General features: G+C 38.8%; 1 long non-coding RNA gene across 1 annotated transcript in view; it reads left to right on the top strand.

Moving 5' to 3' along the window:
* Positions 1-13,232: 13,232 nt before the first annotated feature.
* The window catches only part of LOC103348121 (uncharacterized), a 53,736-nt gene continuing 40,842 nt past the window's right edge, over positions 13,233-26,126 (top strand). Inside the window, exon 1 of the long non-coding RNA XR_007918715.2 lies at positions 13,233-13,454. This is a non-coding gene — a long non-coding RNA (uncharacterized lncRNA). The remainder of the gene's footprint in view (positions 13,455-26,126) is intronic.

Raw genomic sequence — 26,126 nt, forward strand, 5'->3', positions numbered from 1 at the left:
GGGAGAGAGGACCATCAATACACAGGTGTTGGAAGTAGACCCATTGATGTAAGAATAGAGGGTGTGATTACAAAGGAATGAGGCCCCAAGTGGGCTAGACAGGGTTTAGAATAAAGGACAGAGTCATTATTGGAGGACCTAAGAAAGGTGGTGTCTAAACCATGGCTAAGTTTTCTGATTGAGAGGCAAACAGAAGGGGCCTGATAATAATCAGGTGGTCTTTAAAGCCTTGCCAGTTAGGAGACCCAGATCTATCTATCTCTTCACATCCTAAGGGAGGTATGAACCTCCTTGGGGAAGGTACTCTGTTGACTTCCAGTACCTAGCTGGCCTGGGAGGAGAGATGGCCAAGTAAAGCCAGGTGGCAATTCTAACAGGAAATTTACAGTTCTGCCTGCAATGTTACTGACCCTACTTGGCCGTCCCCTCAACAGCGGTTGTTACTTTGCAAGCTGGGCAGAGTGAAGGGCTTTTCAACTTAGAACCAATAAGGTCTGTGGCTCTGACCTAGGCGTCCTTCGACTCCAGGGCAGTTCCATTTCCAGTGACCCAACTCTTGGCTGGCAGAGCTCTTCATAAACTGACTTCTGCTGAAGCCCTGACTTTTCATATTGAAAGCCACTACAGTGGCTTGTTGGGTCTCCTTGATGGCAGATCACTGTATAGAACAGCCACTAATTGGCCTGCCAGCTATCTTTACATCGCTTCTGTTGCTTAGCTTTCTCTTCAACCTGATTTCTGTTAAAGCAGACCAGAGGAAACCTTTAAGAGGATGAAAGTCAAGGGGTGCTCAAGTCCCATCTCTAATCTTTGGTGGCCTAAACTAAAAGTCGCAGGCATGTTCTGATAGTGTTTTTTTTCTGTGAGGTAGACAATGCCCATGAAGAAAGCTATATCTTCACTTTAAAACTTTCTTTCCCTTTGTTTGGTCTCAAAGGGAGGATTTGCCTGTTTTCTGTGCCCATGGAAAAGTAAATCTAGCTGTGAAATTACAATTTACACTCTCCTTTGGCTATGCTATTATTACAGAAAAGGTTAGCCAAACTAAAGATCAAATTGTACATCCTGGCGGGGGGGGGGGGGGAGTCCTTCAGTATAGAGTCAGTTCCCCATCCTAAAGAGAATTGAGAAATGAGGGAACAAGCTATTCTTCCCAGATCACTTACTGACAATAAAAATATCAAATGAAAACTTAGCAAGCAGTTTCAACCAATAAATAACATGTTATGAAAACATTTACTGGAAGATCCAATGCCTTTTATAAATTTTCAGAATACATGTATTTGGAAATTTCTCTTAAATATCTAACATGGTGTAGCTTGTTTTACCAGAAAACTCAAGCACAAACATGTAAAAACATTTTTAGTTTCTTTCTAACAACAAATTCAAAGCATCTGATACAAAGATTCAGGTCACATGAATCAAAATGTATATTTGATTAACTTAGCAGTTTAGATTTATGAGCAGAGTTTTTTTAATCGTTCAGATAATTAAAACAGAATTCTTGTTTATGTGATCCCTTTGACTCTTAGACCTATCAGTATGATCAATTGTGACCTGAAACTGATCACTTTGACTAGTGAAATGGCATTGGTACATGCCACCTTGATAGGATTGAATTGGAATCCCCTGGCACGTTTCTAACTCCACCATTTGGGGCAAGTCCGATTGAGCATGTCCCAAATTGTACATCTCCTCCCTCTCTTATTCCCACTCTTATATTTAACAGAGAACACTTTTCAGTTAAATTTAAACACCTAAGAATAATTGTGTGTTAATTACAGAGTTCAACAAATAGTATTAAGTAGAACAAAAAAAATACTAAAAGGGAAAAGTATTAAATTGTACATCAACAGTAGGGACAAGGGCTGATTAAGTCACTGTTTCTCATAGTGTCCATTTCACTTCAACAGGTTTCCTTTTTGTTGCTCCATTAGTTGTCACCGATCAGGGAGAACATATGATATATGTCCCTTTGGGACTGGCTTAATTCACTCTGCATCTGCTAATACTAACTGGTAGAATAAAAAAAGGGAGAGAACTATCCAACATGGGAAGTGGGATACACAGTAGACTCATAGAATGGCAGATGTCCTAAATAGCACTCTGGCCTCAGAATCAGCCCTTAAGGCATTCAGATCTGGCTGAAGAGCACATGAGAGTATTTCAGGCATGGAAAGCCAAGACACTCTGGAAAAAAACAAAAAACAAACAAACAAAAAAACCTAAATGAAAGATCTCTGCAAGTAAGATCCCAGTAGAAAGAACGGGCCATCAAAGAAGGAGGTACCTCTCTCTGAAGGGAGGAGAGAACTTCCACTTTGACTAGGACCTTGTCTAAATAAGATCGAAGTCAGCGAACTCAAAAGGCTTCCATAGCCTTGGCAGCTCATGACTAGAGCCTAGGGTGATTACTGATGCCATAAACAAGAGTGTCAATTGGTAAGTCAACAACAGGAGTCACTGTGCACTTACTCCTCATGTAGGATCTCTGTACTTAATATGTTATTCAATGTGAATTAATGCTATAACTAGTACTCAAACAGTATTTTACACTTTGTGTTTCTGTGTGGCTGCAAACTGAATGAAATCTTTACTTAACATATAATAAATTGATCTTCTGTATATAAAGATAATTGAAAATGAATCTTGATGTCAATGGAAGGGGGGAGGGAGAGGGAAAGGGGAGGGTTGCAGGTGGGAGGAAAATTATGGGGGGGGGAGCCATTGTGACCCATAAAATGTACTTTGGAAATTTATATTTACTAAATAAATGTTAAAAAAAAACAGAGTTCTTAATAAATTTTCCCATGTAGACATACAATATGTATACACGTATAACAAAACATACAAGATAGAACAATAAAGCAGTTTCAGTAATAATAGTTTTCTAAAATCTTTAACTGTTTTTATAAATTACTGATTAATATTACTTCCTGCTCTTAGTAACCTGGATTAACCATACTTTCTCTCAGTTGGAACCTGTAGCATGTTATTGACTTCACCTGCTTATAAAGCCATCCCAAAGTACTGAATACAATAGAAGTCACTGGAAAACATCTCTCAGAATCTATATGAGGCCAGTTAAACACAGAACCATTAATGTTTAATTTTATGAGCAGCGAATCTGATATACAAAACTCTGGATGACAAAAGACTTTTTTTTTTTTTTTTTTGACAGGCAGAGTTAGACAGTGAGAGAGACAGAGACAGAGAGAAAGGTCTTCCTTCCGTTTGTTCACCCCCTAAATGGCCGCTACAGCCAGCGTGCCTCGCTGATCCAAAGCCAGGAGCCAGATGCTTCCTCCTGGTCTCCCATGCAGGTACAGGGCCCAAGCACTTGGGCCATCCTCCACTGCCTTCCCAGGCCACAGCAGAGAGCTGGACTGGAAGAGGAGCAATCGGGATAGAATCTGGTGCCCCAACCAGGACTAGAACCTGGGGTGCTGGCGCCGCAGGCGGAGGATTAGCCAAATGAGCCAAGGCACCGGCGACAAAAGACCTTAAATAGACATATTTAAAATTATAAACTCATTAATCAACAAGAAGCATTTACTTACTTCACACAGTATTTTCAAAACCATCTGTAAGATTTTACAAAATATTTATCCCTTTTAGGCCACTGGGTCTTTCTCATTAAGATAATCATCATGTCTAGTAACACAAGATCATTAGACTTTTTAACTTTTGGATATTTGTATCAGTAACATTTTACATTATCATAACTTAAAATTTAACACCACTTCACATCTTGACAGTACCTCTAATATAATCCAAATAGCCTGATTAGTTGGTGTCTCTACAAGATGAGAGACATATTCTTTGACATTTTCAGTGGCCCAACTGGACATATCAAAGTCTTTGGACTTTGATATTTTTTTTTTTTTTGAGTACCTGTCAAGGATGCCAAGAAGGCTTAAAATATCTGGTTGAAATAAGATCCCTTAACAACATGACATATAAAGACCAGATTTGATCATTGTTACAAGGTGATTACTCAAATGTTTTAGAATAATCATATATTTAAACAAACTACAACTCAATTAAAAAAAAACTCAGCTATTTTTAACCAATTTGAACCTAACAGAGACATCAAGAAACCATAATAGATTAATTTAACAGAACACAAAATCTGTGCCTCTCTGTGCCCAAAAATCAGAAATAAAACCTTAAATTTAAGAATGGAATAATATCCCATAACTTGGAACAGTTTTAACAGTCAGAATTAGGGAAAAGAGAATAGCTTACTGGAGCTGACTACAAAATTTACGGAGAGTCACCAATTAAAGCTATTAAAAGGAGATGCTTCAGGTTTTAAAGTTTTTTAGATGATTTAAAATATTGATTCCCATATATACATCGTGAAAACCTCTTTGCTTTAACAGAGGATCGGATTCTAGTTCTATGTCAAATAGATTAATAGCTTTTGCTTTCCATCTGCTGATTTCATTGATTTATATTTTGAAATCACCCCTTAGAAGTCTCCAAATTAAGACAACATTTTCTAAATAAAATAACACATCAAATTTCAACGTTAGTTACTTTCAAGCAGTGTTGAACTATTTTCATATGGAAAATTTATGAAAACATCAGCAAACCCAATAGTTTTGCTATAGAATATAAGGTATTAAGAGTATCAGCATTTACATTTAGACACATTTTTCTCATTTGCCTTTACCCAATTTACATTTAGCAATTATACTTGCATGACTGAAGATGCTGGTATTATACCATACCTCTATCTGAATTAAGGTCAAAATTTCATTTACATGGAATTCTACTGTTTTTATAAAACTCTAGCTATAAATCAATGACATTAAACCAGAGATTCCAAAATCCACATTAGGGGTTATAATGAGTACTGATTATCCATTCCTATGTGATCAGAAACCTGCTAAAACAAATTGCAAAACAAGCTTGGTAAGTTACAAGGTAAAATTTTTAAAGGCAGTGATCTTTCTAGATTTGAGAGAAATTCCTTTAAACACAGTGTCCAGTTACAGTTGAACCAAATTTTATGCATGACATTGTTATTTACCAAAGACATCTTTTTTAGATTTTAATTGAATTTGAGTCTACTTTTCTTTTACCCAAAGAACACCTTAGGCCAATGGTGCCCTAGTCAACAGTCAGCCGTTTGGGATTACCTCTGAAACAAAAGTTCACAAAACTACCGGACAGGTCCCAAAGGTGAGTATAGGCTGGGGCCCATGTGCAAGGGACAAAAAGGCCACTGGAGATTGTTCACCATTATGTTAGGTTTAATGGGGGAGAACACCCTTCAGAGTAGATGGACACCCCTCTGGTTGGAAAGAGATTTTTAAGGAGAAGAATGTGATAGGTGACAGAGTAAGGGGCATTTAGGGAAAAGAAGATATATCTGGAAATAATAATTAACTTGGTGAGCTGGCTGCTTTGAAGGGCCAGTCTAGGAAATGCTTGCTACTGAGACCAGGAAATCAAATTTGTAGGAACTGAGGAGACCTGATGAGGTATGGAAGCATTGCTTCAGGCTGTGCCCAGTCTCAGTGACAAATTACTCTCCAAGGAAGGAAGAATAGAATGTAGTTTTCAGCCTACACCTTAGTGGGGCCAAAAGCCATGAGAATACCTGATCATCCTGTCTGGCTTGCTCATGCTAAAACAAAAGAGCCATCAGAAGGGTGGGTTAGGTGACTTAAGAGCACAGGGGGATGCTGTTCTTATGGCAAAATTGGAATAGGAGGGGGAGAGGTGAAGACTGGTTGGAAAACAAGGTCCTGAGGGTGATGGCAAGGAGGTGGCCTGTTCCCAAACTTGCCTTTGCTTCTCTTGGAGGAAGGTGTTAGAGAGGATCATGGATAAGGCAAGGGGAGTAGACTTTGGACAATGGCTGATTTCTGAGATAAGGGTGGAATTCCTGGGTGGGAGGGGGAGGTACAGTGAGCTGAATCAGTGAGAGTCAGAGGGCGAACGTAGAAGAAAGAGGTTTTGGCTTTTTAGCAAAAGCTTTAGAAGTCAAGAGAACTTGAGCTGGAGAAGGTTTAGAGCTGAGATAGGAGAAAGTTTAGACTTAGGAGATTTTTTTTCCACTTTTCTGAGCATTCACAGAAGTGATAAAGATCTTGAATAGTGTCAGGGTCAAACGTGGACTGGTTTGACAAGGTAGGAGACAACCGAGAGGAGGGTTGGACTAAATGCAGGATGGAGAGGTTCCCATGGTGACCATGGAATCAGACTGGCAGATAACTGGCATCCCTAAGATCACAGCCATCTGATGGGGATGGTACGGGAACAGAGAGTGGGGGTTGTCACCCATGGAAGGCATAGAGCTCATGGTTTTGGAGCCTGGTACCAGGACTTCATGATGAAGCAGAGTGGAACCACAACCCATGGTAGAGGTCTCCGTGAGAAAATTCCCTATTCCCTATCTTACTTCAGGAATTTGAAAGGCCGGTGTGTGGATGGAGATCACGGAGCATCTGGGGGTGTGTTTTGTGGCTGGCAGAAATCCAGGATCCCAATGCAGCTGAGGTCCCCTGGGGGAGAGCAAGGTCGACGGGAGAGCCTATATCCAAGTCACAGCACCAATGTAAGGCTGTCACAAAACATGCCAAACACTGGAGTTAAGGAGAAGGTTTATTGTTGGGTAGGGGAAGCCCGACAGGCAGGGGTGGGGGAAATGAGCATGACAAAGTAATAGAGAGTAAGAGCAAATTCTTTTTTTTTTAAAGATTTATTTTATTTATTTGAAAGACAGAGTTACAGAGAGAGGTAGAGACAGAGAGGCCTTCTATCTGCTGGTTCACTCCCCAGAAGGCCTCAATGGCTAGAGCTGCGCTGATCTGAAGCCAGGAGCCAGGAGCTTCTTCCGGGTCTCCCAAGCGGATGCAGGAACCCAAGGACTTGGCCCATCTTCTTTTGCTATGCCAGGCCATAGCAGAGAGCTGCATCAGAAGTGGAGCAGCCGGGACTAGAACCGGCACCCATATGGGATGCCGGCACTTCAGGCCAGGGCTTTAACCCGCTGCGCCACAGCACCAGCCCCAAGCAAATTCTTTTTTAAAAATAAATAAAATAAACTTGATATGAATTTATCTTTGTTGATGTATCATCTTAGTCTGGAATACATTACTTAAAATACTTTTTTTTTTCAGATTTGGCAGAATTAAACAGACTGGTTATATAACTATCTGGGACTTAGCTTCCTCATCTGTGAAGGTTTTTTATAATATTGAATTGATTTTCACCTAGGGAGGAAGCAAACTCAAGAACACAGACTTCATAGACAGAATGGTTAACATTCCAGCTTGACCACTGGCAACTGTGTGACCCTGGGCAAGATATTTGACCCCTCTGAACTCATCTGTCTAATAGGGGTAATAATAGTACATAATTCTTAGAGTTGTTGGACGATTAAACAAGTTAACATTTGCGGAGTGCTTGAAATAGTGCTTGGCATATAACAAGCACTATGTAAGTGTTTGGCAAATAAATAAAATTAGAAATGGAAGAAAAAAAGAAATAATTTGGTCTCAATGAAAGCTTGTTTCTTCCCTTTCCAAATGCTTAAAAGCAACACTTTAAAAAAGCCTCCTTTGGGTGAAATATAGTGTAAGATTTAGGTCAGATAAGGATCATTCTACACTTCTTTTCAAAACAATTTTCCACATTTTCCATTTAAAGTTTCTTCCAGGTATGTGAACACATACAAATGTTTATTTATGAAGATTATGAATATGTGTGTATGTAAATGTTTATTTATGTACACCATTGTATATCTAAGGACATTCAGTCCAACCCTTTGTTATTGCATTAGCCCTCTGTTGAATTCTGAATTCTGCTCTGCATCATTTTTCCCCTTGTTCATTGACTGATCCAACCTGGAGACGACAAGGAGAAATGGTGCTTGGATCTAATTCCAATCATCTCGCTTTCAAAAAAATGGAATAGTGTTTATGTTAGAGTATTTGACCACGAAGAAGTAAAATTTTTTTGAAGGCCTAATTTTAAGGTCAAGTTTGCTCAGGGAGGGGCCCTGCTCTTGGCTGAGAGGCCACATTCACCACTGGCCCCTTACCTGGAGACCACAGATGGCCAATTATATGACAACTAGTTGCTGGACTGGAATAGGGTGCAGTGAGGGAAGCCCCAGTCAGAGAAGGTTCTCGGCCAGCAGCCTTTCAAGTGTTGGAGGGTTCTAGGTGTTCCCAAGGATCTCCATTCCATGACAAGCATTTTATCAGAGAGCAAAAGTTTTCTTAACTTGTAAATTAGAGGCACAACAGTGACCAGTTAGTTTTGCAATAGCTAGCATGATATTGTGTAATTGAGAATGACCCATTCTGAAAAGAAAAAAGTCACAGGCATTTCTAGTAACTGTTTAAACACCCAAATACTTGAGCTGATCATATATGCCCAGAGTTTCCCTCAAAGACACTAGTCTGGGTTTCTCACTGTACTCAGTTTCAGGCTGACATGATTTGGCAGGTGATAGCAGCCTTTGGCACCTTTCAGGTCAGCTGAAGGAAATGGAGAGTGGCTGAATGGGGGAACAGCCTGGAGGAAACACGTGCCATGTACTTAATTTTCCTCGCCTTACACATCGTATGGCATTTTAATTTTTTTGAAATCCAGGTGTGCCAAACAAACAGCCTTCATTAGATGGTGTGCTTCTGAAAAAGACTTCAGCTTTTGTCCTTCTTTCTCCAAATTCCCTCCTCCAGTCCTGAGAGTTCCTCTCTAAGTTGCCGCCAGGAACTGTACCAATCAAAAGAGGGGAGAGTCCCAGTGATCAGCCACCTGCTGGGTGCAAAGGGTTTCCCAGCAGAGCTGTGTTTACCTCTTCTCCTTTTGCTTTCTCTTTCCCTCAAGCTCTTCCTCTGCAGAATTGGAGCTTTGCCTCCTCATTTCCTTTCCTGAGAGCACACTGTGATAGTAATGAGGTTTTCTGTAAGGTCTTTTAGTTGTCTTTTCACTCTTGGAAGAAACACTCAAACACAGGACTTAACTCCAATTACTGTCTTCATGGTTGATTTGCAAGCTCACCCAGTAGTTCCAAAATTTGTAGAGCTCCAAATTGTTAATAACCATGGATCATTTTTTCCTACAAAATTGTGAAAAAGCAACTAGAGCCCTGGCTAACTTCTTATTCAACAGAAATCTATAAAGCTCTTAGTAGATACTATTTAAGAAAGCAACCTTTTAATTCTCCGTTAAGGTAGAATTATTATTCACTTGAATAATTAAGAAACATTTCTCCTTTTCTGTGTCTCTCTTCTTGCAATTAGTCCGGTGCATAGATGGACCTGTCAATCACGTTGCTTCTCAGAGGTCCCTCATCTTTAGTCTCTATAAGAATTATATGAGTATGCAAAGATTAGGCCATTTTACCTGCGATTGTGAAAACCCAAGAATAGATGATGGTCAGTAAAAGACTAAAATAAAATTGATAAAAAAGTAAAACTCAGAAATTTGCATATATTCAGGTTTCTTAACTCTGGGGTTAGTACAGGGGATTTGAGGCCTCTTTAGAAAACTGTGATGGTTAATTGCATCTTAAATTCTTTTCCTGAGGTGTAGGCTTTGCAAATACAATATTACAAGAGCTTCTACAAGGTGATTTTCTCACTCTTCAGAAAGGGCGATTTAGGGCTGCAGTGCAGATTGCTTTTGGAATCAAGAAAATAAAAGGTTTAGGCTCTCTAATATCAAGTAAGGCCGTAACAAACAAATACAGTGCAAACTTTAAAACACTACCAGTAAATATGCAACGCCTGGGCAGAAGAAGTGGCTGGGTCTTTCCCCTGAGTAGTGATTTAATATTCATTCATGATGAATCTCCAAACTGCACTCAAGGTTAGGGCCCTAGCTACACTGCCTGGAGACAGCTGGAGAAACTCTTGGGTTGTTTTCCAGTTCGCTTACTGTTGTTCTTTCAGTTTGCTTTTGTAACGTGACTTGGTGTTGTGAACTGTTGAATTAGGCCCCCATTGGAATCCCTGGGCATGTGTTTAACTATTTGAACTTAAAAAGTTTAGCTTTCATTTTCTTTCTTGTAAATAGGAATCATCATACGTACTTAGTGCTGCTGTGAGATTTCAGTGCCTCTACAAAATGTGCCTAGTGCTAGAGAAAATGTGCTTCCTTTCCCAATTTCCTGTCTTAGTAAACCCATTAACTCTCCACTTAAAAAATTAAAGCACTTTCTGGGACCAGCATTTGACTTAGTGGGTTAGATGCTGGCCACTCATATCAGAGTATATGAGTTCCAGTTCTGCCTCTGCTTCTGATTCTAGCTGCCTGCTAAGGGGAAGTGGTAGGTGATGACTTAACTAATTGGGCTCCTGCAACCCATGTGGAGACCTGAACTGAGTTCCAGGTTTCTGGCTTTGAACCCCAGGCCATTTAGACATTTGGGGAGTGAACCCACAAAGGTGGCTATCTCTCTCTGTCTCTCCAATAAATAAAAAGTTAAATAAAAATTCAAACACATCTAAAAAATTTTTAATTGTATTTATTTATTTTTAAAAAATATTTATTTATTTATTGGAGAGGCAGAGAGAGGTAGAGACAGAGAGAGATCTTCCATCTACTGGTTCACTCCCCAAATGGCTGCAATGGCTGGATCTGGGCTGATCCAAAGTCAGGAGCCAGGAGCTTCCTCTGAGTCTCCCACGTGGGTGCAGGGGCCCAGGGACTTGGGCCATCTTCTGTTGCTTTCCCAGGCCATAGCAAAGAGCTGGTTTAGAAGAGGTAGCCGGGACATGAACCAGTACTTATAGAGGATGCTGGCGTCACAGGTGGAAGGCTAGCCTGCTACAGCACAGCGCTGGCCCCAAAGCACTTTCTAAAGGATCTGTCCTTTAGTTACTTATCACGTTCTCCAAAATACGGAACAGTCATTCAGTCATTATTAATGGAGAAGCAAACGGCACATAAATTGTCTTGAAGAGGTAGTGGTAAGTTAAACATCAAAAACACTCTAAATGGTAGCATTTTTTTTTTTTTTTGACAGGCAGAGTGGACAGTGAGAGAGAGAGACAGAGAGAAAGGTCTTCCTTTGCCGTTGGTTCACCCTCCAATGGCCGCCGCGGGCGGCGCACTGCGGCCGGTGCACCACGTTGATCTGAAGCCAGGAGCCAGGTACTTATCCTGGTCTCCCATGGATGGGCCCAGGTACTTGAGCCATCCTCCACTGCACTCCCTGGCCACAGCAGAGAGCTGGCCTGGAAGAGGGGCAACCTGGACTAGTCCAACCAGGACTAGAACCCGGTGTGCTGGCGCCGCAAGGCGGAGGATTAACCTAGTGAGCCGCGGCGCTGGCCTAAATGGTAGCAGTTTAAACTGCAGAGAGGTTTCAAAAAATGTGTACCAATATCGGGTGTTGGGTATTTCTTAGTGAGGAAGATGCTAAGAGGCTTTACTTATTTCTGGAAGCAGAGCCTATGGGAAAGCTGTAGGTTCCAGGAATCAAGTTCCACTGAGGAGTTCTGGGTGAATAGTTCTTTGACCTACAGCTATTTCAACACTGCCTCCTGGTGGTGAATAGAAAATATTTTTATGAACAGATTAAGTATTACGGAAGGAATTGGTTTAATTAAATGGCAATAATAAAGTCTCCACAGAGAGTTAAAATCTAAGAACCAAAATGTGAATAATGTCAAATTAGGTTAATATATGTTTTCTGCTGGGGCAAGAAGCCATTATGCCACAATGGTTTGGATTTTGAGAACCCTTTTATAAAAGATGAGCAATGGGAGTTCCTTTGGCAGATGACAGATTTTGTGAGAAACAGTTACAGATTGGTTGAACAAGGGAGACAGGGATTATTTCATTTGAAGTGTTTTGGGAGGAACACTGCTTTTCCCAGTAGTCATTATGGTAAACTGGTCAACACCCAGGACATTTGGTCAATGCCCAGTAAAACATGCCAGTTGGAAAATATGTTAGTGTCCTTTACATCCACATTTTTTTGTTGCATCAAATGACTAGCCCCAAATCACACAGACAATTAGTGGCAGATATTAGGGTCTGTAATAGTCATTATTCTTTGAGCTCTTGTTAAGTGCTAGGAACTGTGTTAGGTAATACAAGCACAGTGATGAACAATTAAAGACAGTCCCTACCCTAACAAAGTCACTGACCACCAATAACTACACCCATTGTCTCCTATAATCAGAATACATCTACAACAACAATGATTTTCAAAAATGACATTTGATAGGAGACATAATAAGTTTGAGCAGGGAAACTCTTGGGAATGTAGATTCTCTAGGGTAGGCAGGATTCTACCTCTTTTTAATGAGTGATTGCCAAGAGCAATTTTGTTAAGGCCTTATAGAAGATACAAAATGAAGCTTTTAACACTAGAGCAATAATAAATGGATCTCATTTTGACACTATTAGTGTGTATCTATAGACCTTTGGGTATGTCAAAACTCTCTTTTCCCCACAGGAAACTCAGTACTTACTCATTTTAGCCAACATGGAAAGAGTTCACCTGTTACTGTTAAAAATCATTACTACATCAACATTGTAATCATCTTAGTATGAAATTCATGAATTAGTTCACAACTGATTTCATCTAAGTGATTAAAGTGCTTAAATAATAGTAAATGGACTGCTGCTGCTTCTAATAATGTAATGAATTCCCAATGCATTTTAAGCCTCAGAAATCACTGTTTTTTTCTTTTATAATATTATTTCTTTCTTTGAGAAGCAGGTAAACACACAGCACTCTCCTATCTGCTGATTCAATCCCCAAATGCTGGCAAAGCCTGGGGCTGGGCCAAAATCAGGAGCTGGGAACTCAATCCAGGTATTTTTAAAAAAATATTCTTTTATTTAATGAATGCAAATTGCATAGGTTCAACTTAAGTAACATAGTGATTTTTCCCCCATATCCACCCTCTTACCCCCACTCCCGTCCCACCTCCTACTGCCTGTTCCATCTCATTCTTCATTAAGATCATTTTTAATGAACTTCATATTCAGAAGACCAATTCTATACTAAGAGTTCAACAGTTTGTATCCACAAATGCACACACAACGTATAAAGTACTGTTTGAGTACCAGTTATACCTTTAATTCTTATAGTACACTCATTAAGGACAGAGATCCTACATGGGACTAAGTGTACAGTGACTCCTATTGTTGATTTAACAATTGACACTCTTATTTATGACATCAGTGATCACCCGAGGCTCTTGTCATGAGCTGCCAAGGCTATGGAAGCATTTTGTGACCACAAACTCCATCAGTATTTAGACATGGCCATAAGCAAAGTGGAAGTTCTCTCCTCCCTTCAGAGAAAAGTACATCCTTCTTCGATGGTCTCTTTTTCCACTGGAGTCTCACTCACAGAGATTCTTCATGTAGGATTTTTTTTTGCCATAATGTCTTGGCTTTCCATGCCTGAAATGCTCTCCTGGGCTTTTCAGCCACATCCAAATGCCTTAAGGGATGATTCTGAGGTAAGTTTTACTTAAAGCAATTGTCTTTCTATGAGTCTTCTGTGTGGACTGATTCCCATGTTGGGCATTCCCTCCTTTTTAATTCTATTATTATTATTACCAGGCACTTGATGTTATTTATATGATTTCTTTAACACTTAATCCTATCTATACATTCACTTTAACACTTAATATGACCACTTTAACAATTAAAATGGCATTTTTAGCACCAATTTTAATGGGATTTGGAGTCCCATGACAAGCTTTTAAATTGTACCCTTAAAAGCTCGTAGGAATGTATGCAGAACAATACAGCTTTACAGTTACAAACTTCTTCCTTCTTCTCTTATTCCCTCTCTTATTTATTACTGAGATCTACTTTCAGTTGACTTTATATACATACGATTAACTCTATGTTAAGTAAAGAGTTCAACAAATAATATGAAGAAGAGAAAATAAATTAAAAAACTGTTCTTCGACAGTCAAGACAAGGACTGTTCAAATCATTGGTCCTCAAAGTGTCAATTTCACTTCTACAGCTTTCGTTTTAGGTTCTCTATTAGTTCTCACAGATCAGGGAGAACATATGGCATTTGTCCCGTTGGGACTGGCTAATTTCATTAAGTATGAAGTTTTTCAGATTGATCTATTTTGTTGCAAATGACCAGATCAAAAAAACACTGTTGATAGTTTTTATTTTCATGTTTACCTAGACAGCAAAAACTTCTCTGTCCTTTGTCTTTTGGTTGTCTCTCTCTTCCTTGCCACTTTGCCAGAGTGAAATAATATAGTCCAAAGGAAGTTCTGTCATTGCTTCTTAGTTCTTACTAATTTTCCTGGACAGTGAAAGGGGAAGTCACTGCCCAGAATTCATTTTATTGGTAATTTAAGGATTTATGAGTTTATGAACCTATTATATGACTTAGAACACAGACTTTATTTTCCATTATATAAAATATTCTTGCCAAGTTATTTTGAACAAATATCTATTTGTTTTCACATGTTTGGAGATACATCCTGTTGGCTTATGTTTAAACAGGATCAGTGGTACCTGTGTTTCATAGGAATTTGGGAGGGACAAAAATCATGCTTTTATTCTGCCCCTCCTAATTCCAAGGTAAAAGACATTTCAAGTTCCAGACAGTCTTCACTGGGATGTTTAAGGATGCAAATGAGGTAACCCAAGTAGCGTGTTTAGCATAGGATGAGGTACTTAAGTTCTTAGTAAATGGTAGCAATTTCTTTTATCACTTGATGAGATAATTGGCAAATGAGCTAATAGATGGCAGCTAGCGAATGTACAAGAAGTTAGGTAATTCTCAGGGCACACATTGGCAATCAGTGACACCTAAGAAGAGAGGTTATTATCAGGGTGAATGTCAGGGAAGACACTAATAATCAGCAGAAACATACATAAGGCAGGTGGTTACTGTGGTGTTATCAGGGATATCATGGGTCCAGTCATAGGGAGAATTATACCCAAAGTATAAAATTGTATCTATGGTAAAGTGGATAAGAAATAAAGAAAGCACATAATTATTGTGAAATTGTGATGTGAAATGGAGATCTTGGACCGTGGAATCTTTGAGGAAAAGGGAGGTAATTTCAGGGCATGGTTTATATATAGATAAGAGAAATATAACTCTTGAAATCAGAATCTTAAATCAAAACTAAGCAGTTGGAAGCAATGCTTGCATTTTCATATACCTCCATAGGGTGTTAGGAGCCAACACACCTCCAGGACTGCACACTTCATAACTTTGGTAGGGTTCCACCAGCAGGGGCAGGAGGGGCGAGACAACCTGTTGGTTCAGTTACCGAATGCAAGAGTTGAAGTTGGGTGGGAAAGAGAAATCTTCTTATAAGATCTAGTGAATAGATGTCTCTGCAAATAAGAAAACTGGCCAATGAACACCCTATGAAGAAACTGATCCTGAAACAAAGTCTGCATGATCCTGTATTCTAGGAAAAGAGAGTAAACCAAGGATTTGTAATTTAGATTTTGTGTTTGATGTCCTTCTTAACCCAGAAAGACTGCTTAACTTCCCTGAACCTTAATATTTTCTTTGTAAAACTTTGTATGTTAAAACTACGGACACCAGGTAGGATGCTTGCATCTCTCAATGGAGGACATGACTTTGATTCTCAGCTCTGACTGCTGATTCCAGCTTCCTCTAAAGCAAATGCTGGCAGGCAGCAGGTGGTGAGTAAAGTAGTTAGGTCCCTGCCACTCATGAGGAAGAAGTTGTTTGACTTCCCAACTCCTGCATGGATCCAACACACTCCAGTTGTTGTGGGCATTTGGGAAGTGAACTAGTGGATATTAGCTCTCTGTCTACACATTAGTCTCTCCATTTCTCAGACAAATTTTAAAAGCTAGAGAGTTTGTACAACATATAACCTGCATGGGAAATCATACAATGGATTCTCAACTCTATACAATGTTTGTCATTATTTTTACCCATTCTTTTGCATTGTGTTTTTATTGAGCCATCTCCTCTTTTTCTGAGCACACATTCTTTTACATTTAAAAGAGGAAAGTTTCAAACAATGCTCTCTTCCCTCATATGTGTCTTGGCAACAGTGATACGGGAGTCCCCACTGACTTGAAAAAAGAAACTACTCTATCTTGAGCAGAACTCCAAATATCTCAAAGGCCAGTTTTCAGGAATACAACGGAGTGCCAAACAGGACAGAGCTGCACAAGATAAGGGCCTGGCTGAGTTGAGTTGCAGTCACTTATGGGGCAGAAAGCTCAGATTCTAAACCCAGGAGCTCTTGCCAGCTCATTCATTTTTTCAGCATAATGAAGACAACACATACCAAGAGCTACTTCCCAAAGAGATGGGAGACTCCAAAGTTCTTTCAGTGGGAAGTTCTCTTCAGCCCTTAGATGCCATTAAATTAGCAATTCTCTTCTAATTTCATTGTTTGTTTGCAGTATGTGTTTTTATGATTGTATTTCTATTTAGAATACCAGCTGGCTTCTTGTATCAAAATGTGGGACTTCTGTTGTCTTGTATTTGTGGAGATAAGAAAAAGGTTGTCATCCAATTTCAGGGCAGGGACAGGTCGCTGTGATCTTTCAGTAATTTCTTACGGGGAGGGAAATACACTTGTGTGGTTTTTATATGCAAAATCCATCCAAAGTTGTAGAAACAGGGGCGTTGCAGAGGGATCAGAAATTATTCTCTGATGAGAAGAGAGCCATGATATCACAGAGGCGGGATCTGCACTGGCTTCAATGGAGTTTCATTGAAGTCAGAGTCTATTGCCTAATGTCATTCTTAGGTGGAGTTAGACAATTTAAAACTTATGAGTCTGAATGTCTTGCTGTTCATGGCTTGGAAAAAGAGCACAAGGTATAACTATCAAAATAAATACATGGAATGATAAATACTTGTATTGTTGCTTGTTTGTTTAATCATTGCTTTGGGATTTATATTTTTTCCCACTCTAATAGTGAATTTTATGATACTGAGCTAAAAATCTTTCACTCCTTTCTGTAAACACAAAATATATTTCTTTTTGTTACAAATGGTTGTTATGGAATCCATGCGGTTTGCCCACACAGAGGATTTCTTGTGTCAATGCAGTGACTATTGGGTTGCTCACATCATCATTATCCTACCCCTGCATTTCTGTCCTTTTGATATTTTGCAGAAGTTTCCAGGGCAAGAATGGGCTTATAAACAATCTTGCTCATCTCCTTCATCCCCTAGGGGCCATCAGAGCAGTTAGAAACAGACTTTTCTCCGGGCATGTCCTTTTTATTTATTCAGGAAAATGTCTTATTTTCCTTCATCCAGACTAGGTAGTATTAACAACTCCTGTAAACAGAAGGGACTTCTACAGTCATCTAGCTCAAACTCCTTATATTTCAGGTAAGAAAATACAGCCACAATAATTAAAACTGTCTGAACAATATTATAGTTAATGAGCTAGTACAAACATCCACTCTGATATATGTTGCACTTGGTTGATTTGATACCACCTTTCCCCAATACAGTAATAGCCTTATAGTGAAAAAAAAAAAAAAAAAAAACAAGCAATCATTCTATTATCTGCCTATTTATCTATCTCTCATTCATATATCTATTATCTTTCATCTTTGTTGTTTTTCTTGTCTGTGATTATTTGGAGAATGATAGGATGTCAGATAAAAAACAAATAAAATAGCATATCTTTTGAATCAGTAATTTGTAAATATATTGGAGAAAATTTTAATTTCAATGTTGATTTATTTGCATTTACTTGAAATCATAGCAACAGAGAGAGAGAGAGAGACCACTTATCTGCTTTATTACTCCCCAAATGGCTACAACAGCCAGGACTAGGTTGGGCTAGGCAGAAGCCAGGAATCTGGAACTCCATCTGAGTCTCCACATGAGTGGCAGGGTCCCAAACACTTGAGACATCTCCTACCTCCTTTCAGGGTGTGCACTGTCATGAAGTTGGAATCAGGAGTGGAGCCAGAAAGTGAGCCCAGCCATTTCAATATGGAGGCAGGTGTCCCAATTGGAAGCTTAACCTCTTGGCCAAGTGCCTACCCCCAAGCAGTTAACTTTAGATATGCTTTCCTTAATAATGCTTTAGTTCTTTGCTTGAGAGTATTTTTATTTATTACCTTCCTCCATATATTACACCCTTCTTTCTGGTGGCTAAAACTCCTTTTATAAAACATTTCTCAATTTTCTTCTCTTAGCCAGAATGAGTTTCCCTGAGATGTTTCTTAGAAATCTAATTCTTATCACTTCTATCTTTTTTTTTTTTTTTAATTTGAGAGGCATAGTGAGAGAGAGGGAGAGAGCTCCTATCTGTTGATTCATTCCCCAATTGCCCACAAAAGCTACTACTGGACTGTAGATGAATCTAGGAGCTGAGGAGGTAACCAGGTCTACCACAAGTGTGGCAACAGCCCAATCATTGGAGCCATCACTGTTGTCTCCTATGGTCTGCATTGTGGGAAGCTGAAGTTAGAAGCCAGACTTGGAAGAGGCCGGCCTTGCAACATAGTGATTTAAGCTGTTGCTTGCAATGCCAGCACCCAATATGAGCACTGATTCAAGTCCTGGCTGCTCCATTTCTTATCTGACTTCCTGCTAATGCACCTGGAAAGCAGAGGAAAATGACCCAAATGTTTGGGCCCTTGCTACCTACATGGGAGATGCAGATGGAGTTCCCAGCTCCTGGCTTCAGGTTGGCCCAGCCCTGGCCATTGCAACCATCTGGGGAGTGAACCAGTTGATGGAAGGTTCCCTACTCCCAGCCCCTACTCTGTATATCTGCCTTTCTAATAAATAAATCTAACAAACAGAAAGAACCCAACGCTGGGAATTAAACCCAGGCACACAGATATGAGATGTGGGCATCTTAACCACTATTTTAAATGCTCACATCATGTCTTTTTAATGTATTAACTTGAGGTCCTTGAGAGAAAACTATCAATCAATTATATTTTGTGGTATTGAAAGCAGGGTCACTTTTATTCTCATCAGTTTAGCTTCAGGGATGTGAGTTCGCCATCATTTTGCCCAAGCAATATTTCTGTTTTCAGAGTTTGACTCTATTGTCTGATTAATCTGTCATCATTTACATGTTTTATCTACTTTGAAAAACAACTTGAAAACCATTAGACAATGGTTCCCTTTTGATTTGAAAATGCTATATATATATGTTTGATGACTTAGAGATCATATTTATGTTCATATCTTTCTTAGGTAGTAAGGTACCAACCAGCAAATTCTCTTTGAATTATTTATGTTAACATCTCTTCAACACTGCTCTCTCCACTCCAGAAGGGTGGGTGTCCATTGCCTTGGGTTGCATTAGTATCTCCCTAAGAGGGCAGGCTTTCTGACATGCATTTATGCATCACTGTTGGTCATGATCAAGTGGTCCGATTGGTCTTGTCTGACGAAGACAGTGGATGGAGCAGCATGTGCAGATATCATGGTGATCCAGGCAAAAAAAGAGAGGGAGCATAGTTTTCTCTATGTCATGTGGTCTTCCCTGATAAACCCAGCATTATTACATTACAGGACCCCATTCCAATAGCCCAGTCCAATCTAATCACTCTCCAAAGACCCCATTTTCAGACACAATAATTGGTTTAACCTTCCACCCTCTTTAATATTTATGAATTTAGGACTTTAAACCACAGTAAGTCTCAATCCAATACCAGGTAGTGCCACTACATTTCTAGTGATTTATATCAGCAACTTGTACCATCCCTTTCCTCAACCACAAATAGGATGTAGATTACACAGAACCTTTATATACAGGCTAAATAACTACTGCAAACAATGAGATTAAAAACTTAAAGTGGCCAGAAGACTACATTTGTCTCAGGCCATATTTACTTTAGACTTCACAGGTAGCTCTGCCATGGGGTACCCAGGCAGTAGTGGACCAGTCACTTCCTTCTCTGGGATTATCTCCTCTCTTCTCTGAAAACTAATAGAGAGAGAATAAATAATCTTTTCCTTTCAAGGCTTAAAGGGCTTCTGTTATTTGGCTCTAAGCATAACTTTTGTAGTCTATGCCATGGCAAGAGAAAAACTGAAAATAAAGGATTAGTGGCAATAAAACCAAAATGGTTTATGGGGTTCAGAAGGTAGTGTCACTTAGGGTTCTTTATTCATAAGACAATATATAGGGATAGGCTCGACATTTCTGTTATAAATGGACTATCTCTTGGTGTTAAGTTGATTGGAATATTTTGCTTAGAATACAAGATTTTACTAAAAAAGTAATAATCTCATTTTACATAAGAAAGAGTAGGGAAAACATACTGAAAACAAAATTGTTTTAAAACCAGGTACTCACCTTAGAGTCAATGGGAGAATCTTTTCCTTCTGATCTAGTACTTGAAGCCAAAGGAAAAAAAATGAGGGATAGTTACAAGAAAACCAGAGGAGGCATGAGTAATAAAAAATAAAGGAAAGAAAGAAAAAGAAAACTATGAAAATTTGTTAGCTGAGAATTTTGGTTCTTGAGAGAGATTATCTTTGAAGTTTATTTTGTAACCATCGAAAGAAAGACATGAGGTGGTATTCTTTGAATTAAATGTTGAGGTTTGTCCTAAACACAGGAAAAACAAAGACAGGTGCTGTTATCATCTACTTAAATAACAGTTTCTCTAAAGGATAGTGTGAAGTACGTAGCCAAAATTAAAGGATAATCCAACTTTATAATCAGATTTTGCCCAATAGATAGAATCAGGGAGAAACACAGGCTGTGGTGGAAATGAACTCCCAAGACTCTTCAAAACTGGATTGCAGCATAGGAGAGGATAGATCTAACTAGATGGAGAAATTTGGAATCTGCTGGCCACATTTTCACTTTCAAAAGGCAAGCCAAATTCTAAGATTCCTGTGACTTCGTAAAAGTACCACATCAGCCTTGGAATGTACACTTCTGGAAATCTTTTATGTGAGAAAAATGATAGCCTTATACTATTGGCCCACTATTGTTTTGAGTTGTCTGCTATAAGAAAATGAACCTAATTATTACTATGGATAAATTTAACAGTAGACTAGAGAATGGGAAATTAATACATAAAAATAATGACATTTTCCAGGAAGCATCAAAAGAGATTTTGAGAAAGAAAATGACAGAACTGTGGAAGATATATGGAGATAGGTATGTGTGCGTATTACAAAAGAAGACCATAGCAAGAGAGTGTACGGTGAATGAGGGACAGGAGAAGGGATTGCATTAGTAAAGTTTTTGTTTCTTTAAGGTTTTGAAGGATCACAGTCCAGCATCAGGCAGATCCATTAGTCTTGCATCTGGTAATCATGGTGGAATGTGTTTGGTGGAAGGATTTCATGGAAAGGCAGGAATCAGAAAGTCATGGTCAAACTCAGCTAATAAAACCCAACCCTCTCTTGAGAACTCCCTTCAGAGGACGCCATTTCAATAACCTAAATAACGCCTACTATAGGACCTAATTAGACTTCTGAGACTCCCTAATTAGCCCAAGTCTCTACCTTTTAAAGACTTCCATGTGGAGGGGAACCCCTCAATATATGGGCCTTTGGGAGTGCCCAAACCTTATCCAAAGCATAACAGGAATGTTTGAACAGAGCATTTTTGAAACATTTTCAGAAAGTTGATGGCTACAAAAAGTATGTCTCAAGTTTATCTACAGAGATAAATCCATGACTATACATTTCTTGATAGAACTATAGAACATCTAACATAAAGCTCTTAAAAACAACCAGAAAGGGCAGAGTGACTTCAAGAGAACAAAAGTAGGTTTCTCAATGAAATGAATACCATGATACAATGAAATGCTATTTGTAATTTATTTGAAAGGTAGAGAGAGAGGAGACAAGAGAGATATAAATCTTTTATCCACTGGTTTTGTAGTGGTAGTGGGATTCATGTACAGAAGTGAGACACCAAGACCTTTAACAGGAAGTAATCTTTATTATTATTATTTTGTTATTGCTAATATTATTATTATTGTGGCAGCTTAAGGCCCAGTTGGATTTTTATCCAAAAGCCTGAGCCCAGAATAAAGAGGAGTAATGTTTATATATGGTTTTAGCCTTTTTGCTTCCCTTATGTGGCTACATGCATACATTTGATGAGGTATTCTAATATTACATGGTGGCCACTGGAATCTATGTAATACTGAGCAAGAGTACATAGCTATTGATGTTTCTTTCACACACATACTGAGCTGTGTGCTATCTGGCAAAGGGTAACACCATTGCTTGGTTCAGAAGGCAGAAGCTGAACGGTTACATAAAAGCAGATAATAACTACAGTTGAAGTATTCATAAGCAAGCAGATAATGACCACATTTAAATTTTTTTGTGAGCTTGGGGAGTCCTTTACCAGAGTTTACTCCCCAAATACCTGCCACAACCAAATCCAGGAGCTAGAAACTCAATTTTTGTCTCCCCTAATGATGACAGGGACCCAGCTACTTGAGCCATCACCTATTACCTCCAGGTATGCATTAACAAGAAGCTAGATCAAAGACTTGAACTCAGGCAATCCAATAGGAGATTTGGATTTTCCAAGCAGACATTAATCCCTGTATCAAATGCCTGGCCCTGAAACATTAATTTCAAAATGTTGGCAGAAGGAAGACAATCTGGGATTCCATAACCAGGTAAAAACTGCTTAAGAAAATAGATATGTTGTCACCTCTACAAAGTCAAAGATCTCTTAGCAAATCCTGAAAGAAATACTAAAGGAAATACTACAGAAACAAGAAAGCTAAACTCAGAGAGAGAAATGATAGGTGTAAGCAAATAAATTAATATACAATGATTGTAAATAAGCAACAACTATGCAAAATAATAAAATAATGACTAATTATAGCTAATGACTAAATAGCTAATAATAGCACAGGTGTCAAGAGAGACTGATGAATATTAAAGAGTACAAATGTATGGATTAACATTAAACTTTGCTAAGCAAAATTTGAAGAAAAATTCTAAGATATTAAAAATAAAAAACAACTATATGGAGGTAAAACACATGCAAATGTTGGGACAGACCTTTGCTACAGAAGTTAAGATGCTATTTGGGGCCGGCACCACGGCTCAATAGGCTAATTCTCCACTTAGCGGCGCCGGCACACCGGGTTCTAGTCCCAGTTGGGGCGCCGGATTCTTTCCCGGTTGCCCCTCTTCCAGGCCAGCTCTCTGCTGTGGCCCGGGAAGGCAGTGGAGGATGGCCCAAGTGCATGGGCCCTGCACCCCATGGGAGACCAGGAGAAGCACCTGGCTCCTGCCTTCAGATCAGCCAGGTGCGCCAGCTGCAGCACGCCAGCTGTGGCGGCCATTGGAGGGTGAACCAACGGCAAAAGGAAGACCTTTCTCTCTGTCTCTCTCTCACTGTCCACTCTGCCTGTCAAAAAAAAAAAAAAAAAAAAAAAAGATGCTATTTGGAAGGAGGGCATCCCATATGCTGTGCCTGGTTGGAGTCTCAGTTCCACTTCTGATTCCAGCTTCTTGGTAATGCACACCCTGCAAGGCAGTAGTGATGTCTCAGGCAGCAGGATCCCTGCTACTTATGCGGAAGACCCTGACTGCATTCTGCGCTCCTGCTATCATTTGGCCCAGTTCTGGGTATTGCAGGCATTTGGAGAGTGAAGCAACAGATGGAAAATCTCTCTCTCTCACTATGCCTTTTAAATAAACTGAAAGTAAATAAATAAATTTTTAAATAATTAAAAAATCTTTAAAATATCTAGGTAAATTTAAATAAACATTGACTGTAAAAACAATGTATGACCTATAGAATCTAAAATAAATGAAGAATTAAAATCAATGACAAAAATAACATGAAAGACTGAGAGTGAGAATAAATCTAGCATACTGATTTAAAATATTTTCAGGTTCTTCTTTTTTTCTGAGAGTTGGTAAAACCACTAATCTGAGGTAGACTTTAACAAGAATACAGTTACCATTTCTATGATATCATTAAATGAATAATACATGGATAACTAATAAATTAATGGGAGTGGAAGTAGATAATTAAAAATTCAGTTTTGGTGGTAATCTAGAATGTGTAAACCAGAGACAAAAAACACTTTGCCTACAAAAGAACAAAAGTACAAGTGAGATTAGAATTTTCAATAAGTATAGAAGCAATGAGGCTAATATGCACTTAAATATTTTTTAAAGCTTATTAACTTATTCATTTTTATTTTAGAGGCAGAGAGATGGAGGACAGATCGACAGACAGGCACACAAACACACATTCGGAGGGAGAGAGGGAAAGAGAGAGTGAGAGAGAGAGAGAGAGAGAGAATGTTCCTATTTAACAGATGACTTCCCAAATTTCGGGAATTCAATCCAGGCCTCCCACAAGGGTGGCAAGGACCCAACTACTTGAGCCATCATCTGCTCCCTCTCAGGACGCACATAAGCAGGAAACTAGATTAATGAACACAGCTAAAATTTGAACCCAGGCACTCTGATATTAGATGTAAGTGTCTTAAGCAGCATTTTAGCTGCTAAGCCAAATTTCTGTCCCTATTTCAAGTGTTTTATTATTATTATTATTATTAAAGTGATTTGTTTTTTTTCCCAGAAAACTTTTATTTAAGGAAAACAAACTTCATGCATTTCTTAAACACAACTTTAGGAATATAGTGATTCTTCCCACCGTACTTATCCTTTCACCCACACTCCCACCCCTCTTCCTCCTCCCTCTCCTATTCCCATTCATATTTTTTTTACTAAGATCTATTTTCAATTAACTTTTTACACATATGATTAATTCTATACTAAGAGTTCGACAAATTGTATATAAAAATACCATCCTCAATAGTCAAGACAAGGGTTGTTCAAAATTGTAGCTTCTCAAATTATCAATTTCATTCTATAGATTACTGATGCTCTATTAGTTACTACGGATCAGTGAGAAAATATAGTATTGGTCCTTTGGAGACTGGTTGATTTCACTATGATGTTTTCCAGTTCCAGTTTCATCCATTTTATTGTAAATTGTGGAATTTCATTTTTTTTTGCCACTGTGTAGTATTCCATGGTGTACATATCCAATAATTTCTTTATCCAGTTTTCAATTGATAGGATTTGGGTTGATTTAATATTTCAGCTATTGTGAATTGAGCCGCAATGAACATGGGAGTATAGATAGCTCTTTCCTGTGCTGACTTCATTTCCCTTCAGTAAATACCCAAGAGTAGAATGGCCAGGTCATATGGTAGGTCTATATTCAGATTTCTGAGGAATCTCTACACTGTCTTTCACAGTGGCTGTACCAGTTCACATCCCATCAACAGTGAATTAGGGTACCTTTTCCCCCACATCCTCAGCAGCATTTGTTGTTTGTTAATTTCTGTATGAAAGCCATTCTAACAGGGGTGAAGTGAAATCTCATTGGGGTTTTGATTTGTATTTCCCCGATGGCTAGTGATCCTGAGCATTTTTTCATGTGTCTGTTGGTCATTTGAATTTTCTCTTTTGCAAAATGCCTGTTTAAGTCCTTTGCCCATTTCTTGACTGGATTGTTTGTTTTGTTATTGAGTTTCTTGATCTCTTTATACATTCTGGTTATTAATCTTTCTTGATCTCTTTATATATTCTGGTTATTAATCTTTTATCAGTTGTACAGTTTGCAAATAATTTCTCCTATTCTGTTGATTGCCTCTTCACTTTGCTAAATGTTTTATTTGCGCTGCAAAATCCTCTCAATTTGATGTAATCCCATTTGTCAGTTTAGACTTTGATTGCCTGTGCCTCTGGGGTCCTTTCCAAGAAGTCTTTGCTTATGTCGGTGTCTTGCTGGTTTCCCTAATGTTCTGTAATGATTTGATGATATCGGTTTGTAGATATAGGTCTTTTATCTATTTGAGTGGATTTTTGTGTAAGGTATAAGGTTGGAGTCTTGCTTCATACTTCTGCATGTGGAAATCCAGTTTTCCCAGCACCATTTGTTGAAGAGACTGTCCTTTCTCCAGGGATTGGTTTTAGCTCCTTTGTGAAATATAAGTTAGTTATAGATGCTTAGATTGATTTCTGGCAATTCTATTCTAGTCCATTTATCTATCCATCTGTTTTTGTACTAGTACCAGGGTGTTTTTAATTATAACTGCCTTGTAGTATGTCTTGAAATCTGATACTGTGATGCCTCCAGCTTTGTTTTTGCTGTATAAGATTGTGTTAGCTATCCAAGGTCTCCTGTGTTTCCATATGAACT

Source organism: Oryctolagus cuniculus, chromosome 6, assembly GCF_964237555.1.
Source record: "Oryctolagus cuniculus chromosome 6, mOryCun1.1, whole genome shotgun sequence".
Taxonomy (NCBI): Eukaryota; Metazoa; Chordata; class Mammalia; order Lagomorpha; family Leporidae; genus Oryctolagus; species Oryctolagus cuniculus.